This window comes from Sitophilus oryzae, unplaced genomic scaffold (genome assembly GCF_002938485.1).
Source record: "Sitophilus oryzae breed Bouriz unplaced genomic scaffold, Soryzae_2.0 scaffold_119_pilon_pilon, whole genome shotgun sequence".
In the NCBI taxonomy this organism is placed as follows: Eukaryota; Metazoa; Arthropoda; class Insecta; order Coleoptera; family Curculionidae; genus Sitophilus; species Sitophilus oryzae.
This window is the reverse complement of record NW_022145837.1, coordinates 1,253,156-1,275,013: the sequence shown is the minus strand read 5'-3', so window position 1 is coordinate 1,275,013 and position 21,858 is coordinate 1,253,156. Positions and strand designations below refer to the sequence as shown.

The 21,858-nt window shown below is 31.6% G+C and overlaps 1 protein-coding gene across 1 annotated transcript in view; it reads left to right on the top strand.

The window, feature by feature from the left end:
* Positions 1-6,757: 6,757 nt before the first annotated feature.
* The window catches only part of LOC115891851 (5-hydroxytryptamine receptor 1-like), a 92,853-nt gene continuing 77,752 nt past the window's right edge, over positions 6,758-21,858 (top strand). The window contains exon 1 of the mRNA XM_030912431.1: positions 6,758-7,246. The gene's annotated coding sequence lies outside the window, so the exon portion shown is untranslated. The remainder of the gene's footprint in view (positions 7,247-21,858) is intronic.

Here is a 21,858-nt window from a genome sequence, read left to right as displayed (position 1 = left end):
TGCGTACAACTTATCTTAGATAGGAACTATCGGAAACAAAAAATAGCCATCTTGTCTGATAGTCAAGCAGCGTTAAAGGCGATCAACTCAGTATCAATCAATTCGAAATTGGTCAAAGAATGCATAGAGAAGCTGAATAAATTAGGCAAAGAAAACAAAGTCCTCCTACACTGGGTGCCTGCTCACCAAGGGATAGAAGGCAATGAAAAAGCAAATAATCTAGCTAGGAAAGCAGCGAACACTCCACTAACTGAACCAGAACCGTTCTGCTTTCCAAGTGGTAACCAACTCAAGGCGGAACTCAAGAACTTGGAAGATTCCATCCGCAACCTGGAATGGAAATTTTCCAATGGTCTAAGACACTCGAAGAAGTTTCTGAGGGCTTATGATGAAGAAAAATCACAGATCTTCCTGGGTCTGAGTAAGAACAATCTTCGGATTGTCACGGGGTTTTTAACAGGACACTGTCTCCTCAACGAACACCTCAGTAGATTGAAACTAAGAAGAAACGGCGAATGCAGATTCTGTGGGGAAGATGGGGAAACACCAGTACACCTCATCACTGAGTGCGCCGAGATGACAACCATTCGTGCCATGAATTTTGGTACGACTGATATTGGAGATGGAGAACTACCCTCTATAAAACCGTCCCAGATACTGGCTTTTGTCAAAGCCGTGGGACTGTATGATGAGTTATGACTCAAGAAAGGGGGACACAATGGATCTGTAAGGTCGCAGTGATTAACCCCCCTCCCACTCATTCTAAATTCATTCTAAATTCTATCCTAAGTACTCATTTAAAGCTGAGTCGACCGTACATAAAACTCGGTGCCTGTACCTCTACGCGTAGTGGTATAGGCAACGGTGCAATGGTGGCGCGCCCCCGGGCATATTTATATTATTACAGTCATTTTATATTATCACAGATAATCTCTATTGTATTTGATAGTTGTTACCTATAAAAGTCAACAACATACAACAGTCAACAACGTCTGTGCAAAAAGATAGTTAACCAGGGATCAGAGGATATACCGGAAATAACTACAGAAGAGATCAGAAACTCCTTAAAAGAAATGAAAAATAACAAAGCCCCGGGCGAGGACGGCAAAGTGATTGAGGCTGTAAAACTCGGAGGAGGAACACTATTAAAATGGATTAAAGACTTATTTAATATATGCCTTGAAAAAGGAATAATCCCGTCTCAATGGAACAACGCCATAACGATACTTCTCCATAATAAGGGCGATATCACCGAGCTTGAAAATTATAGACCGATAAGCCTTCTTTGTCACTTGTATAAGCTGTTTACCAAAATCATTGCCAAACGTCTCGAACGTAAACTAGATTTCTATCAACCAAGAGAACAGGCAGGCTTTAGGAAAGGTTATGGAACAAACGATCATCTTCAAGTAATCAAAGTCCTGATAGAAAAATCTGTGGAATACAACAGGCCCCTAGCATTGGTGTTCGTTGATTTCCAGAAAGCATTTGACACAGTAGAATTAACATCAATAATAGCAGCATTGGAGCAGGGAAGAGTAGATTATAGGTATACAAGGCTTATAGAATACATATATAGTAATGCCACCACAACTGTAAAACTTCACGAAACAACAGATAAAATTGAGGTAGGCAGAGGAATAGTCCTTGAATACGCAATGAAATCACTCTCTTGGAAGAATAGGGGCATAAATATCGATGGTGAAAGGTTGACACATCTCAGATTCGCAGATGACATCGTCCTTGTCTCAGATAACATCGGAGATTCAAAGCAGATGCTCGAAGAATTAGTGCAGGCCTCATTAAAAGTCGGTCTCCGGATAAATACGAGTAAAACGCAAATAATGACAAACTTAGTGCTGACACAGAATATCAGAATATGTGACGCTGACATAAAAGAAACACATATATACAAATATCTCGGGCACGAAATACAAATCGGAAAGAACAACCAAACACACGAGATACAGCGCAGAATAGGTTTGGGTTGGGCTGCTTTTGGCAAACTGCGGGAGACCTTTAAAAGTGATATAGCCATATGCTTGAAGAGGAAAGTTTATGAACAATGCGTCTTGCCGGTAATTACATATGGAGCGGAAACTCTAACATTAACGAAAAGTCAGCAGAAAATTTAAGAGTAGTCCAGAGAGCCATGGAGAGAGCCATGCTTGGAATAACTAAAAGAGACAAAATTTCTAATAACACTATCAGACAAAAAACCAAAATTAAAGACATAGTGGAACACGTAACTCGAATGAAATGGAGATGGGCAGGTCATGTGGCGAGAACATCTAAAGACAGGTGGACTAGAAGATTGTTAGTATGGCGACCTCGAGCAGATAAACGTTGCAGAGGCAGACAACCGACACGCTGGACCGATGATGTAAAGAGGATTCCTGGAAATTAATGATGACGGCCCAAAATCGAGAGACATGGAGAAATATGGAGGAGGCCTACGTTCAGCAGTGGACAACGATGGCTACATGATGATGATGATGATGATGACCTATAAAAGGTAGAGGGAATTATGGCATCTAAGAAAAAAAAAGAGTGTTATAATAAACATCTAAAAATTATTTACTTTATCGTTTAAATGTATCAATCTGTAAATTTGCTCGAATTTTAGGAAAACATGTCGCAGACAACAATATTTGTGCTTTTTTGCGTAGAGATGTTAATTATGACAATTTGTAATTTCTATTCTGTGGCATGTAAATTACACAGAAACAATAGATACATCGAATTTGTAATGCTGCCTGTTGCGGAATGAACCGAATAAATAATGATAGGCATTAATTACGGACAGTGGCGTACATATAGGATTTAAGCTCGTACAAATAACATAAACAGACAAACCTATTGATGTAGCAAATGAAGACAAATAACCAAGATATATAAACCGGATGTATACTGTGATTAAAGATGAGCAAATGCACGACACCCTTGGTCTTGGTCTTAGTTTTGATCACAGGAATTTTCTGTTTAAAAAATCTTTAACCATTTTACCATAGAAAGGCCATTTTTAGGACAGAAAAAATTCAACCATATTTTCATTTTTTTTTAATTTTCTCTAAAACGGTACGCTTGTTCTAAAACTATTTTAGAAGAAGCAAAATTTTTTATGAAGAATGCGTGTTGCTCTCAATATGTCAATAATAAAAAAATTTTCCTGTTGTAAAAACAATCCGGGGACATACTGTATAACTCTTTAAAGAAAGAAATTATTTGAATATATGTCTGACAATATTTTTAATTTTTCAATTTTTTATATTGAATGAGAATTTTTTCCTTTATAATTTATAGGTACGTAATAATTAATAATGGTTGTGTATTCAGAAAAAAAACTGTATTTCGGAAACTTCGGCATCATATTCTGCAGATAAAAATAAGTAAAAAAGTTCGTATTAATGTATGTCCTCAAAGGCTTAATTTCGGAGATACAGGGTGTAGAAGTTTCATTATTATAAAAATATGTAGGTGGCGCCCTCTGCAAGGAGGAGTCATATTAACTTCTAAATCAAATTTCTCATGTCAAAAAACTCCCAGGCAAAAATTTTCATCCATATATTGACGTTACTTCAAGAATTATTTAGAAAAAATCGAAATAAAAATGAAACTTCAACACCGCATCTTCGAAATTAAGCATTTTAGGACACAATTTATACGAACTTTTTCGTACTTTATTACGTACCTATTTAAAGAAAGAAATTTAAAGAGTTATACAGTATGTTTCCGGATTTTCTTTACAAGTGGAAAAACTTTTTTATTATTGACATTTTAAGAAAAATGCATTCTTCATAAAAAATTTTGCTTGTTCTAAAACGATTAATCCCGTTTATACTCTTCCAAATTTTTTCCATACCGTTTTAGAGAAAATTAAAAAAAATATGAAAATATGTTTGAATTTTTGTTGAGTACTAAAAATAAAAAGGCGTATGGTAATATCATTTTTATTTTATTCTTTGATAGACGGTTATTAATTCTTATTTGATCAATGAATGAAAAGTAGATAGGTGATAATACGAAAAGATATAAAAATACTGAAATCAAGATTCTATTCACTCTAATATCCCCAGTCTTAATCCCATCATCCTTTTCTTAATGAAATCTCCAGACTCTAACCACGAAATAGTCCAGAAAAAGATCGAAAAACTAATAAAAACGAAAGTTTCGAATTCAATAAAGTACTCCCCACGCACGCACATACATGCCCATCACATTCCTCTCGGCTCGCAAGGCAAGCAGGACCAGGACCAGTTGCTTAAACTCGCTGGATTAGTTCCAGAACACTTGGGGGGCCGCTTTTAAGCCACTTCCGGTCACGTCTGTCCCTCTTGGCCGGTGCCCCGGTGCGTCCCCCCTTGGTTGGGGGATATTTGGGGGGACGTAGGGGGACCCCGCAGCGACGCGTGGCGCTAGCACCTTTCCTACCGAAAATCCGACCGCGTAATTGATTGCTAGGTGGGGGGGAAGGACGGCGCGACGCTGGTTTGCGCCAGCGGTGGCAGGCAGTGGGAGGAAACCAGAAAAAATCGGGACAAAAAAAATATTTCGGTAAAATAAATGTTTCGAGGGGTAAAAAATGTACTGCAAAAATATAATTTTACTGCCAAGGACTACGAAGAGAACTGCCTATGACTGCTATGCAATGTAGTTTATATCGAAATGAAAATTTTGCCAGCATATGTAGGTTAACTGAAAGCATTTTATAAAAATATATATAATTATACAGGGTGTCCCCAAAAAAAGTTACACATCAAAGTTGTGTTTTTTCTAATGGAACACTCTATATATTAATTGATTTTCGGATTCTAGGAAAAAACTAAAGGTGAGTTTTATTAAAGAAGCATATACCTAAAATCTAAGGATTTTGACAGATTTCACATTTTATGAAAATGAAGATTAAATTTTAAATTTCGATGACAGCTACCTAAATTTTAGTTGACCTTGTATAGCCTGCTACTTAATTACAGTAACTATTGTATGTTAAACCAAATTGAAATTTGACCCGAAAAGTTACACAGGGTGAGACAAAATTAATGTGGAATATTAGTCATTTTTAAAAGCAAGTTACTCCTTTATTTTAAATGGAACACCCTGTATATTTTTCGGGTGTTCAATGGGGAATTTATATATCTTCAAAATATTATTAAGGTTGCCTACATCTCAGACAAAGATTTTTATAGATATTTTTATTTTTTGAAAAATTATGTTAATTAATTATTATTAAATTTATTTTTTTTTTGATTTTGCGTCAGTAGATCGTTATTATTTGATATAATCTAGGTGGCTGTGTGATACACCTTTTGTTAATTTAACAAAAATTAAAGATTGTAGAGTAAAATACTCAAGGGTAATAAAAAGATACACGTTTAAAACATATTTTAATTATTACAACATTAAAACTAGATATAAACCTATAACTAAGCGACAAAAATTAGCTAGATGAAATCAAATGCTCAAAATGCTTCCTTTCCTGTTAACTGCATAAAATAATTGTCTTTTCAAAAGGATCTTTTCATTTTAAAAGGCATATGTGGAGTTCTACCTCGAAAAGCAACTACAATAATTTCTCTCATGTTGTCGACAGTAGTTCGTCGAGTTTTGTAAACACTGTCTTTAATATATCCCCCTAAAAAAAGACTAGATAAAATCAGGAGTATTCTATTAATAGCATAAGTATATAAAGTATTCTATTAATTGGTGAATGCACACTGCATTCACCAACTAATACAATCATATCAATTCTCTCTGATGTAGGATAAGTTTGCATTTTCGGTAAATTTCTGAGAAAATTTTTTGTTTTAACTGACACAAAATGATAACTAGTTGTTAAAGTTGAACTAATTAGACAGCTATGTTGAAGTAACGTCAGACATATTACAGTCACCTATATTTTATCAGATAATAAAGATCTACTCAGATCAAATCATGTAAATAAAAATATCTAGGAAAATTTTTGTTTAATGGGTAGGCAACCTTAATAGTATTTTGAAGACACATGAATTCCCCATTGAATATCGGAATAATATACTGGGTGTTCCATTTAAAATAAAAGAGTAACTTGCTTTGAAAAGTGGCCAATGTTCAATATTAATTTTGTCTCACCCTGTGTAACATTTTGGATCAAATTTTAATTTGATTTAAAGTACAATAACTAATTTAACTACATATTAGGCTATACAGGATAAATTCCAATTTAGGTAGCTTTTATTGTAATTTAAAAATTGTTCTTTATTTTTAGAAAATGTCAAATATGTCAAAAATCTTACATTTTAGTAATTTACTTTTCTTATAAAACTTAACTTTATTTTTCTTCCAGAATCCGAAAATGAATTAATACATTCCATTACAAAAAACACAACTTTGATATGTAACTTTTTTTGGGAACATCCTGTAGAACTCTCTAAATTTTTAAAAATGTGCTCTGAATTAACCTACATATACTCACATTACTTCGTTTCAATACAAACTGTCGTACTCCTTGGAGCCTCCGCGTCGTGTAAGAAGCGCCACCCTGTATATTTAAAACGCCTGTAAAGTGTATCCTGTATCTGTATTTTGGAACGCTGTATGTTAGGGGTCTAACACTTTCTATTTCTTTTAACTGATCTGCAAAGCAAATTAAAAAAAATATATTTCGTCCTATTCTTTCGCGACGCCACGCCACTGTGCGGCGACGCCGCCGTCGCCGTCCGCCGCCCCCACGACGCATGCCCGACCCGCGTCGCCGCCGCCGATAACGCTCGCTAGTCTGTCGCGAACCGCCGCACCAAGAGCATGGACCACCTCGTCGCATCTCACAACCAACCCAATCGCAAAAACAACGACTTTCCTCGATCGCTCACCTCATTCTAAACCCAAAAAAACTAATTTTTCCTCTAAAACAACCCTCAAAATCAACTTCCCAACCCAAAAAAAACTATTTTTCCTTCAAAAACACACTTTCCTGGCCAAAAAAATCGAGAAATCGCGGAAAACCGCCGGTATGAGAGACGACACTGGTGTTTCTCCTGAAGACGGGGGCTTATTGAGATGAAACCTTCCGACCTAGAACACTCCCGACCCTTAGAAGGGTGGAACAGTAGTTGGTGATAGTGACGGAAAGGGAATAAACAATGCTAGAAAGGGGTAGCAGTCTGTTTTGACCGCCGTTCAAGTTCGTGAATTAGATTTATTGATTCGTTTTGCGAAGCCCCTTTTAAAGAAGAAAAATAAAGATATTCTAAAGGAAAAACTTGTTACTGTAAGTGTATTTGTATATTATCAGGTCTTTGAATGATTATAGATTAAAATTCTGTCCAAAAACATGTCATTTAATGACGAAAACACTTGTTTTGAATGTTGTACTTAATTAATGATCATAGAATGAATTATCAAATAGAATTACGACTAAAGGCTTGTTCGATATAACAATAAGTAACTGAAATAAAGTATACTAATGATTTTTTGGTGTTTCTTGAGAATTTAATAAAAAAAATTAGAACTTAATGTTTCAGTTTCAAGTTTATTTGTATATTATAAAACTTCTTTAAGGTGATACATTAAGATATTTTGGTTTAAACAGGACATTTAATGATTATATGGTTTGTTTTGAGGTTTCTTACTGTGCTCTGAAGAGATGCAGTTAAATGTAGGTTACTAAAGCATGACACATATGTGTTGGTATGGAAGAGTTTTCTTCTTTTGGGTACAAAACATGAGAAATTTTACTGGAAATGTACCATTTAATGGAAACAATTTGAGATTTAGTAATTTGTTTTAAAGAAAGTTTATTAAATGTTTGTTTAAACAATGCCGTCTCTAATAGAACAGCCTTGGGGCGAGATTTATGACGTCACGCTAGTTAGATACTACGGATTAATAAATATGTTGTAGAATACATGGAAAACATAATTATTCCTCAGATTTTTGGTTTGTATTTTAAAAATTATATAGTTCACATGAAATATACATAATATACAGTTAATAACTACAACATATATACCTATTTATAGTAATAACTACTTTGGCAAATAAACTATGAACCATACAAATGCAGCAAATGTTTTACAATATACAAATAATGTATTACGTAAGATATTGGGTAAAATGTAAATATATTTTAAATTTTGGGGTTTGACAATCGATTTAATTTAACAAAAAACATTCAATATCTACTAATAGTGATGTATTATTATTTGCATTCACAAAATTTATATGTATATTTTGCAAGTATCAATGTTCGAAAAATTATATTTACAAATAATACAATATCATCTAAAAAAAGGCGTCAGCGATGGCTATGAAATGAAGATCGCTGGCATTTTATATGTAAAATTATTCTAAAATCTTTTGATTTTCTTGGGATGATTTAGGTTCGGGAAAAAACTGATTTAAGTTTTCATTTGATTTTCATTATTTTTATTTGGTTTAAAAAACGTTTTGGCTAACTATAGCCTTCATCAGTGTTGTCATATATGAATAGTGTCGAATATAATCAAAAATTACATATGAAATATTCACACCACATAATATTTACTGCAATTAATAAACTAATATAAACTTATCAAAAGATGACCACATATTTTTTAGAATTATTATTCTTAACAGTAAAACTATCTACATTGACTATGGAGACTATGGAGTACGCAGTAAACATTATGTGGTGCGTGGTGTGAATATTTTATATGTAATTTTTTGGATTATATTCGACACTATTTTTTTCATATGACACAACACTGATGAAGGCTATAATGTTAGCCGAAACATTTTTTTTTAAACCAAGTAAAAATAATGACAAAACCAAATGAAAACTTAATCAGCGTTTTTCCCGAACCTAAATCCCAAGAAAATCAAAAAATTTAGGATATTTAGAAACAAGGTTCAAGAATATCAAATTTTCCAAGATTGTAAAATTCTAGTTAATTTTTTTATGTGTACAATTATTTAGGGAATGTCATCGATGTTCATTTCCAAACCAACTAGACGCCGATTTTTTTTCCATGATACGGTATAATTCTTAGATAAAATGTAAATAACATTCGACCAATTAAAACAAAGAAATATGAATTTCTTAGTATTATTAGTAACACCTTTATTCTTAAAACTTAATTTTGTATTGCAAACATACCAATTTTATTGTTATTTTATTCATATTGTATTCAGTCAACACTTAAATATTTGATATTAATTTGGTATTATAAATAATCGACACTATTCAGTAAAAATTACTGAACAAATAGGTATATGTTATGCTTTACATACATTATATTATCAAACAAAAACACATTCTTCTTATCATTCTTGTCTTTACAAAAATCTTTTTTAATTTTGAACTCAAAATAATAATCTTTTTCATGATCTTTAATACACATATTCTTTATTTTTCCCTAGATCATAATACCTACTTACGTGTTTATCTTACGTGTTTGAATCTATCGAAGCTGAACCAACAACAATGGAGTGGAGATTCCACAATATGAATAAAATAAACATAATTGTCCAGTTTTCTTTAATACCATTCTGGGAGAATATTATTTTTAAATTTATTAAAGATATTTTCAATAGAATTGTCTAGATTTATAACTCGTACCCACTTTTCTTGCTCTTCCGGATACTTTAAGCTGCCTAGTATAACTATCCTTTCCACCAGGAACACAACAAAGATGAGGCATAGCACCAAAAACACACTCCACTTGAGTCTTAAAAAACACACACAAAAATCACGATAAATAAAAAATTTATGGGCACTTTTAGGTTAAAGCACTTAACAAAACGTGTAATATTTCGTGTTTATTTTATGAGAAACAGATTGACCATCATAGTAACCATATATCTGGTAGTACTTTATGTCACTTAAACACCAAAATAATTAGTTTTTTGCACTACAATAACAAATAATACCAAAAATCAACCGACAAAATATGAATACAGAATCTAACCCAATATCTAAGTATGTACAGCTGATGAAGTAAACAAAAGTCCGCCCGTAGGCTGATCTTTTATAGAGGGCATTGGTTTAAATACTACTAAATTATCTACATTTCTTCCCTCTTCCATTTTGCTCACCCATTTCCCTCACTCGGTTTTTCTTATTTCTCGCCTCATTTAATTAAGCAAAATATTCTTGTAATATCTTTATTAAATACCTATCTAACATCAACAAAAATAAACAAGAAGATTAACAACAATAATTGAAAATTTTAATACATTTATTTGTTGAAGGTAAAAATGCTAGACTTCTTTGGCTTAAAACCTGCATTCTGGCGTTTTAAAAAGCGACGAGTTTGTGATATTTTGATATGTCAGTCTTTTCCCTTAATTCTAGCATTGTCCGTATCATGCTGTACGTAGCCCAAAGAGTAGATGGCTTTTTCTGCCTTGTCATGTCGCTAAAATATCCCATCAAGATTGTCTCCGAAGAAATATTCTTAGCATTTCTTTCGGAACTCCATTTTTCGTATACTTTCAATGCTATTTCATATCGCCCCCCCACTTTTCTCTGGAAGTAAATTCTTTTGCTCTTTTTGCAGCTTCTATAAGTTCTGGTGGAGTACCAATATTAAAGTAGTCTTCATTATCAGAACTTTCCGACAACATTCTGGCTTTCTATGTTATGTAAATTCGAAAAAGCTAACGAGAAATTCAAAACTGTCACTTTAGTTGTTTGTTTTGCTGAGGTCGGTCAAGTTTGCCCCCCGTACTAGAGGAAATTCAAAAAGAGATATACCACTATTTTGCACACATTTTGCACACCATAAATGATATTCTAAAAGAGAAACTAGAGCCGTTTTTTAAACGGGGGGCAAACTTGACCGTTCCCCCCCATTTGTTACGAAATTGATTTATTTCTATGTATATGGATTCGGCTAATTTTGCACAATTTTGCACATCTATTTTTAAATTTTGCACACCCTTCTGACGAAAGTTATAAGGGGTTGAAAATTTAAAATTTCCCCCCCATCTGTGGCTAAATTGAATTTTGTTTATATCAAACGAATCAGCTAATTTTGCACAATTTTGCACACCTGTTTTTGAATTTTGCACATTCTCCTGACTAAAGTTATGCAGGTTTGAAAATTTGCAATTCCCCCCCCCCATCTGCTACGAAATTGAATTTCGTTTATATCAAACGAATCGGCTAATTTTGCACAATTTTGCACACCTATTTTAGAATTTTGCACACCTTCCTGACGAAAGTTATGCAGGTTTGAAAATTTGCAATTTCCCCCCCATCTGCTAGGAAATTAATTTTTGTTTATATCAAACGAATCGGCTAATTTTGCACAATTTTGCACAGCTACTTTCGAATTTTGCACACTCTCCTGATAAAAGTTATAAGGGTATATTTATAAAAATATATAAAATATAAGCATGAGTCATATTTGAAAATGATAGATCTCAGCGACGTGGAAAACTGTACGGAACCCAGACTTCACCTTTTCGATAAGTTATAGGATAACCGAGATATGAGGGTTGTTGAAAAATGCAAAATTTTCAAATTTGCCAGGTATTTCAGGAAGTAAGACGGCTAGGACAAATCTGTGTGTAGAATCTTTAGTTTTATAAATGTTCTTCTATGCAAGCTATAAATTATCGAAAAGGTGAAATCTAAGTTCCATGCAGTTTTTCACGTCGCTGAGATCTATCATTTTCGAAATATGACTCATACTTATGTATTTTTAAATGGGACATTTCACACAGAATGGGACAAATTTCAAATATTCAAACTCTTATAACTTTTGTCAGGAGAGTGTGCAAAATTCGAAAATAGCTGTGCAAAATTGTGCAAAATTAGCCGATTCGTTTGATATACACAAAATTCAATTTAGTCACAGATGGGGGGGGGGAAATTTCAAATTTTCAACCTCTTATAACTTTCGTCAGAAGGGTGTGCAAAATTCAAAAACAGGTGTGCAAAATTGTGCAAAATTAGCCGAATCGATGTACATAGAAATAAATCAATTTCGTAACAAATGGGGGGGGGGAACGGTCAAGTTTGCCCCCCGTTTAAAAAACGGCCCTGGATTCTCTTAGGTAAGTGTGCAAAATATAATTTACGATGTGCAAAATTGTGCAAAATGTGTGCAAAATAGTGGTATATTTATTTTTGAATTTCCTCTAATACGGGGGGCAAACTTGACCGACCTGTTTTGCTGTTGAAGGTTTGCGCCATAACAACCACTGGTACCGGTAACTGTAGATATGAAAATGCCAAAACAGAAAACGACAAATTTTCGCATATTTATATTTTTTCAAAATAAAATACTGTCCCTATTTTTTAATTAAGCCATTGTTGTACGATCTGCTGTTTTTTTTTTCTGCATGACTGGTAATACACATTGGTCGAATGTTTTCTTCTTTAGATAAAGAAGCATTCTAGATTTGAGTATTATTGAGTGGGCATTCTATTATTTAATATTATTGATATCCAAAAAAAAATCATTAATGTTATTTTTCCAGATGATCTAAACGAAAATCTTGGTGCTGTTAATTATATTTCACCCTGTTTAATTCCTTAGGGGAAGAAATATTCGGATTTTGGAATGAAAACAACTGTCATTTAACGATTACACCGTTTGTTTTGGCGCTTTTCAATTCTTTCCAAAGAAAATCAATTAAATGTAAATCTAAAATGAAAATTTCGATAACATTATGTAAATGAAGGAGAAGTTTACTAAAGATTTTTTGGCGTGAGGATTTTAAAATCCCTTCCTTGATATTCTTTTGAAAGGCAAATCTTGCCTCTATAAGTTTATTTTTATAGTATAATATACTTGGGAGACGCGATTATATTAGAATTTTATCACAAAAAACAGTTTTGTTAGTTGGAAATAATGTATTTTATGATGAAAGCATTTTAGTTTTGAAATTTTCCTGTCCTTCATTTTTAAGAAATGTAACGATTTTTAAGTTAACAATCACTTATTACTACTATTAATGATATATAAAACAACCCCAGAGCTCTCAAAGCTGTTTACAGTAATACTAGAAGAAATTTTCTGTCAGCTGACATAGTCTTAATTGCCAATAGTCCTAATTGCCAATAGTCCTGAAGAACTACAAGAACTAAATACAGTCAGCAATAAAGTAGGTCTCAAAATAAATTTAGCAAAAACTAAAGTAATGTACAAATATAAAAGTTATAGAGATGGTTAAGATACACATTTTAAAATTTTTATACAGTATACAGGGTGCTTCAAAAAAGTGTGGCGAATATAACATATGTTTTTTTAAACGCAACACCCTATTTTTTATTTTATTTTTAGATTCTGCGTAAAATTTCATAACTTTTTTATATATAATGTTATATACCTAAAATTAATACTTTTTGTTATATTTAAATTTGTTTAAACAAATGTTAGATTGCATTGGGTTAAAAAATTGTCAATGATGGCATTGATTCTGAAGTTGAACAACTAAAATTTGGTAGGAGAATTGTATAGAGATATAGAAAAAGACCTATGTAAAGATATTTTAGTTAGATGTTACAGGGTGTCCAAAATATATTTAGGAATTTCAACTACTTAAAATTAAGGAATTTCAATTTTTTTAAATGACACACACACACACATATTATCATTTTTTCTGATAGATTTTACCAAACTCTTCAACTTTTATTAAGAATGTCATATACCTATTTTTATTAGTTTGCGATTAATTCCTATTTTTTCTATTTTTACCCATATTTTTAATACAATTGCGCTATAACATCATAGTTGCCATGACAAAAAGTAATAATTATGATATGAATTTCATGTCTGTTAAGCAAGTTAAGAACAAAATTTGAATTTTAGTTTAATTTGTTGTAATAAGTATAAATGGTAGAGATAACAGATTTTCTTGAAATGAATTAGTCAATGTGAATGATATACACGGACAAGCTTAGAAAACCACATTTTTTGGTTCAGTACTATATATTATATAGAACTTTGCTAACTACTATAAGGATAGATGTATAATATTGTTGTAATACAGTTGTTAATATTGGCTTTACCAAATGAATTATAAACCAGAATTACTAGGAGAAAAAACTTTACTGTATGTCGAAGAAAATTCATATATCAGTAGTCTTCAGCAATTAGGTAATCTAGTATTATCCTAATCTGTGGCTATTCGTCCCGACGAAAAATCCCAAGTGTCATCTTTCATAATATAGAAATACACAAAGAAATTCACTACTGCGATTTAGTTTATTTGAGTAAAGTTAATTAATTTTAACTAATACCAGCAATTGTAACTAATTATGAAGCTACTTGTTAAAGGTAAGTAATAAATAGTTTTGTTTTGTCATGGCAACTATGATTTTTTTTTTGATAGGGTAATTGTATTGAAAATATGGGTAAAAATAGAAAAAATGGGAATAAATCGCAAACTATTAAAAATAGGGATATGACATACTTAATAAAAGTTGAAGAGTTTTGTCAAATCTATTAGAAAAAATGATAATATATAGGGTGTCCCCTTTAAAAAATTTGAGATTTTTTAATTTTAAATAGTTGAAATTCATAAATATATTTTGAACACCCTGTATCATTTAACTAAAATATCTTTACATATATCTTTTTTTTCATCTCTATAAAACTCTCCTACCAAATTTTGGTACTCCAGACTTTCAGTACTTCAGAAACAATGGCACCACTGACAATTTTTTACCACACTGCAATTTAACATTTGTTTAAAAAAATTGAAATATTACAAAAACTATTAATTTTAGGTATATAACATTATATATAAAAAAGTTATGAAATTTTACGCAGAATCTAAAAATAAAATAAAAAATAGGGCAAAAATAGCATTTAAAAAAACATACGTTATAGCCGTCACATTTTTTTGAAGCACCTTGTATACTCTATAATAATTTTAAAATGCGTATCTTAACCATCCCTATAACTTTTGTATTAAACAATTGAATAAGCTAGAAATTATGATGATAATAATGATGACATACAATACAAGCAACTTCTTTGAGAGAAGATTATAATTTTGATCAAAAATATTTTATTTAATATTGACACGAGTTGTTTTAACGATACATATTTATCTCCAAAGATATTCAAACAAATGTAATCAAAGACCGACACCTATTTGTTGGTGTTTTATTAAAATTTGAGGGAGAATTTCCACCCCTTCTCGAAGATATTAAATGGGGAAAGTTATTTTGGGTAAATGTAACGGTATTTTGTTATTCCTCGGGGAGAGGGTGAGATTAGAACTTAGAAAACCAGAGTGGAAACATATAACTTATTGATGACACGACTTGTTTGTGTATTTTGAACTTATATCTGAAGAAATTCAATTAAAGTTAACTTTGAAGTGATACTGTGGATGTATCAAGATTGAAACTGAAGGATTTAAGTTTATTACAGGATTCTCGTAGAGATTTGGTTTAATTTATTGTGAAAATAAACGTATATAGGTAATGATTTGTTATTGTTTTTGAAGGATTTCATGTATTTTGTAAGAAATTATTTGTTTTTGAAAAAGTGTAATGTTTTAAATGAGATAGAAATTAAGTTTGAAATGGCTTCCTTTCTGATCACTTTACATAATTCTAATATATTATTAAATATGTTTTGATACTTTCAGAAATATTAATAAACTAGCGTGTTCCAGCGACTTCGTTCGCGTCGAATTCATCATTTGTAATGGTGATGACAAAGCAAAGCAAGAATTTCCATTAACATACAAACTGGATAAAATTTTCTCACATTTATGTCAGCATGAGAAAAAACAATATGGCGATATTATTATATAACTTGGTAATATTTGAGGGGTAGTTTCATCTCGTTGGAATTTGACTTTTGAACAAATCCGTTTGCCAAAAAAATAAGCTTTTTACGTCAAGCAGTTTAAGCAGAATCGTGGTTAAGAAATTACCCAACTTTTGGAACACCCTGTATGATTTTTTAAAAAATTTCAAAATATGTAAAAAAAACAAATAAATTATGCTTGTCCAAGCGTTTTCCCGACAGACTAACCGTTTTTTAAATAACAAATATTGCAATATATGAAAGGCGTTTTCACCCTCTTGGAATTTGAGATTCGAGAAACCCCTCCTTATCGAACCTCTACACCCCACAGTCAATCCGTTTGCCAAAAATCAGCTTTAAACGTCAAGCAGTTTAAGTAGAATCGTGATTACTCAATGGTCATATTTTATGAAACACCCTGTGTATAAATTTATAAAAAATCTTAAAATATGTAAAACAACAAAATAAAATATACGTGTTTAAGAGTTTTTTCCGAAAAACTCACCGGTTTTTGAATAAAAAATATTTTAATATTTGAGGGATAGTTTTACCCCCTTAGAATTCGAGTTTCGAAAAATCCCTTCTTATTGAACTTCTACACCCTAAAGTCAATCTGTTTTCCAAAAATCAGCTTTTTACGTCAAGCGCTTTAAGCAGGATCGTGATTAATCAATGACCAGATTTTTCGAAACACCCTGTATACATTTTTAAAAAATCTTAAAATATGTAAAAAACAAAATAAAATATACGTGTTTAAGAGTTTTTTCCGAAAACTCACCGGTTTTTGAATAAAAATATTTTAATATTTGAGGGATAGTTTTACCCCTTAGAATTCGAGTTTCGAAAAATCCCTTCTTATTGAACTTCTACACCTAAAAGTCAATCTGTTTTCCAAAAATCAGCTTTTTAAGTCAAGCGCTTTAAGCAGGATCGTGATTAATCAATGACCGGATTTTTGGAAACACCCTGTATACATTTTTAAAAAATCTTGAAATATGTAAAAAAACAAAATAAAATATACGTGTTTAAGCGTTTTTTTCGGAAACTTGGTCGTTTTTTAAATAAAAAATATTGTAATATTTGAGGGGTGGTTTCATCCCCTTGGAACTGGAATTTCGAAAAATCCCTTCTTATCGAAACTCTACACCCTAGAATCAACCTGTATGCCAAAATTGAGCTTCTTACGTTGAGTGGTTTGAGCAGGATCGTGATTAATCAGTATGTCAGTCACTTAAGGATTTTATACAGGGTTGTTCACCACATACGACACGGAGTATTGTAGCTAAACGATGAGATTTTTACAAATTGTAAGTTTTGGGTTCGTTGAAGGACTATTAGAGCTACAATTTAAAAATATTTTTACAAGATACAGAGTGTGCCAAATATGTAAAAAATATTATAGTTGTATTTTTTTAAATGGAACACCCTATATATTATACAATTTTTAGATTCTACGAATGAAATAAAGGTAAATTTGATTAAGGTTTATCACACTTAAACCTTACCGTTTTTGGAATATTTTCAATTTTGTGAAATTGCAGTAAAAAATTTAAGGCTTCATTTCTCCAAGGGTATCAACGTTTTTAATACTACATATTTACTGAAGATTATTTATTGATCAGATATTGTGTTGCGATAATAAAAATTATACTTTCTTATACAGAGTGTCCAAAAATTTATGTTAAATAATGACTAGCTTTAAACGGCTGTAACTTGTTTAATTTAAATGGCACACCCTGTATATTTTACTTAATTCATATGCACTATTTAATTCTCTATCAAATTATATTATACCGTTTTTTACCTATCTCTTCAAGTTTTCGTAGGAAATGCCTTTTCTTATAATTTAGACCTCATTTATCACTATACCCATGGAATATTGACATTTTAGATTATTTTTAAAGATGTAACAAATTTTCAAAGAGTACATATACTATTGTCGATATAGTTCGATTATTTCATTAAAAAATTTAAAAAAAAAATGTTTAAATATTATTTGTTAAAAAGGACCAATTAATATGAACCTAGTATTCAGACTAGTGATGGGCAAAACTGTTATTTTTAGATAACAGTTGAAACTGTTATAGTTATTTATAAAAAACAGCTTAAAATAACAGCTTAAAAATAACAGGTTTCTTTATTTTATTGCTAAATATCTGAAAGAATATGAGGCGGTCACCGCCAGGCGTATTAACGCAGTTGCAACAATGACGTGCTCGGTGGTAGTATTTCCAGGGTGTCATAACATTTCTAAATATCGATTGTTATCTAAAATACCTCTCTAAAAACGGGGGTTGTTTACAAATAAGCGCTGTTTACAAATTGCGATATAAAAAAGCCAAAATGCCGCCACTCGTCTATATCTATAAATTCCGATCTACCTACGCCCTACCCCTCGATCCGCGTAGATTCTGAATTGCGTAGCAGTGTACAGGGTGCATCTCACTCGACGGGCGAGAAGCTCTTCGTTATGATTTTACCATTTGCGGTCAAAAAATAGCAATATAAGAAAATGTGTAGTATATTCTTCATAAGTAAACCAACTACACACTAGAGTTCGAATTAATTTTACACTTAAACTAGCATGTACAGTTTGACAAATATAGGAAGAGACTTGGGGATAGCACCGGTCGCGCACACGATAGAGAGAGAACGCATTCGGCGGAAGAGAGATGCAGTTACGCTACGAAAAATCTGATTGAAGCAAATTTGTGGGATGTCCACTGCGCATCGGGGGGCGTCTCTTATTTTATATTTCTCACGTCTCTAGCTATACTTGTTAAGTTGTACCCGCGACTTCGTTCGCATCGAATTATTAATTTGTAATGGTGATGATAAAGCAAAGCAAGAATTTCCATTAACATACAAACTGGATAAAATTTTCTCACATTTGCCAAAAATATGCTTTAAACGTCGAGCAGTTTAAGCAGAATCGTGGTTAATCAATTACTCAACTTTTTGGAACACCCTGTATTATTTTTTAAAAAATTTCAAAATATGTAAAAAAACAAAATAAATTATGCGTGTCCAATCGTTTTCCCGAAAGACTAACCGTTTTTTAAATAATAAATATTGTAATATTTGAGGGGCGTTTTCACCCTCTTGGAATTTGAGATTCGAGAAACCCCTCCTTATCGCACCTCTACACCCCACAGTCAATCCGTTTACCAAAAATCAGCTTTAAACGTCAAGCAGTTTAAGCAGAATAGTGATTACTCAGTGGTCATATTTTATGAAACACCCTGTATATATTTTGTAAAAATCTCAAAATATGTAAAACAACAAAATAAAATATACGTGTTTAAGAGTTTTTTCGAAAAACTCACCAGTTTTTAAATAAAAAATATTCTAATATTTGAGGGTGGTTTCACCCCCCATAGAATTTGAGTTTCGAAAATCCCTTCTTATCGCACCTCTACAATCCTAAAAGTCAATCCGTTTTCCAAAATCAGCTTTTTACGTCAAGGGCTTTAAGCAGGATCGTGATTAATCAATGACCAGATTTTTCAAAACACCCTGTATACATTTTTAAAAATCTTAAAATATTATTCTGAAAATTCTTCAGAATAAATAAATACTAAATATTGAAACTTAATAACAAAGTATTGAAACATACAGCGCCATAATATCTCGACCTCCGCCCGTTATGCTCGTAACAGGTTGAAAAACAATATGTATCTAAAACAACTGATGCGTTATTCTCCAACCTGTTTCAAACCTCCGATCAGTGCCTTCTATTAAAAGATCAGCCTACGGGCGAGATTTATGACGTCACGCTAGTTAGATATAACGGATTAATAAATATGTTGTAGAATACATGGAAAACATAATTATTCCTCAGATTTTTGGTTTGTATTTTAAAAATGATATAGTTTAAATGAAATATACATAATATACAGTTAATAACTACAACATATATACCTATTTATAGTAATAAATACTTTGGCAAATAAACTATGAACCATACAAATGCAGCAAATGTTTTACGATGTACAAATAGTGTATAGGTACATAACATAATGGGTAAAATGTAAATATATTTTAAATTTTGGGGTTTGAAAATCGATCTAATTTAACAAAAAACATTCAATATCTAATAATAGTGATGTATTATTATTTGCATTCACAAAATTTATATGTATATCTTGCAAGTATCAATCTTCGAAAAATTATATTTACAAATAATACAATATTATCTAAAAAAGGCGTCAGCGATGGCTATGAAATGAAGATCGCTGGCATTTTATATGTAAAATTATTCTAAAATTTTTGATTTTCTTGGGATTTTTAGGTTCGGGAAAAACGCTGATTTAAGTTTTCATTTGGGTTTTCATTATTTTTATTTGGTTTAAAAAAACGTTTCGGCTAACTATAGCCTTCATCAGTGTTGTGTCATATGAGAAAAATAGTGTCGAATATAATCCAAAAAATTACATATACAATATAATTCACACCTCATAATATTTACTGCAATTAATAAACTAATATAAACTAATCAAAACATGACCACATATTTTTTAAAATTATTATTCTTAACACTAAAATTATCTACATTGACTATGGAGTACGCAGTACGCAGTAAACATTATGTGCGTGGTATGAATATTTTATATGTAATTTTTTGGATTATATTCGACACTATTTTTTTCATATGACACAACACTGATGAAGGCTATAATGTTAGCCGAACCGTTTTTTTTTTAAACCAAATAAAAATAATGAAAAACCAAATGAAAACTTAATCAGCGTTTTTCCCGAACCTAAATCCCAAGAAAATCAAAAAATTTAGTATATTTAGAAACAAGATTCAAGAATATCAAATTTTCCAAGATTGTAAAATTCTAGTTAATTATTTTATGTGTACAGTTATTTAGGGCATGTCATCGATGTTCATTTCCAAGCCAACTAGACGCCGATTTTTTTCGATGATACGGTATAATTCTTACATAAAATGTAAATAACATTAGACCAATTAAAACAAATAAATATGAATTTCTTAGTATTTTTAGTAACACCTTTATTCTTAAAACTTAATTTTGTATTATGCAAATATACCAATTTTATTGTTATTTTATTCATATTGTATTCAGCCATCACTTAAATATTTGATATTAATTTGGTATTATAAATAATCAATACTATTCATTAAAAATTACTGAACAAATATATGTTACGCTTAACATACATTATATATTATCAAACAAAAACACATTCTTTTAAACTGTATCAGTCTTGTCTTTACAAAATCTTTTAAAATTTGAACTCAAAATAATAATCTTTTTCATGATCTCTAATACACATATTCTTTTAATTTTTCCCTAGTTCATAATACCTACTTACGTGTTTGAATCTATCGAAGCTGAACCAGCAACACTTGGAGTGGAGATTCCACAATATGAGAATAAAATAAACATAATTGTCCAGTTTTCATTAATACCATCATGGGAGAATATTATTTTTAAATTTATTAAAGATATTTTCAATAAAATTCTCTTGATTTATAACTCGTACCCACTTTTCTTGCTCTTCCGGACACTTTAGGCTGCCTAGTATAATAACTATCCTTAGTAACTATCCTTTCCACCAGGAACACAACAAAGATGAGGCATAGCACCAAAAACACACTCCACTTAAGCTTTATTGATGAATTGTTAGAGTCTTAAAAAACACACACAAAAATCACGATAAGTAAAAAATGTATGGGCACTTTTAGGTTAAATCACTTACACAACGTGTAATTTTTAAAATTTCTATTTTTTTATGCGAAACCGAGAGTGACCATATATCTGGTAGTAGTTTATGTCACTTCAACACCAAAATAATTAGTTTTTTGCACTACAATAATAAATAATACCAAAAATCAAAGAGTTAAAACCAAAAATCAACCGACAAAATATGAAACGGAATCTAACCCAATATCTAAGTATGTACAGCTGATGAAGTAAACAAAAGTCCGCCCGTAGGCTGATCTTTTAATAGAAGGCACTGCTCCGATTATCTCGAACGCCGTTCTGTTATGCTCGTAACAGGTAAAAAAACAACATAGCTAAAACAACTGATGCGTTATTCTCCAACCCGTTGCGAGCCTCCATCGACAATCGACCGATGCAGCAGCGCTCCTTTC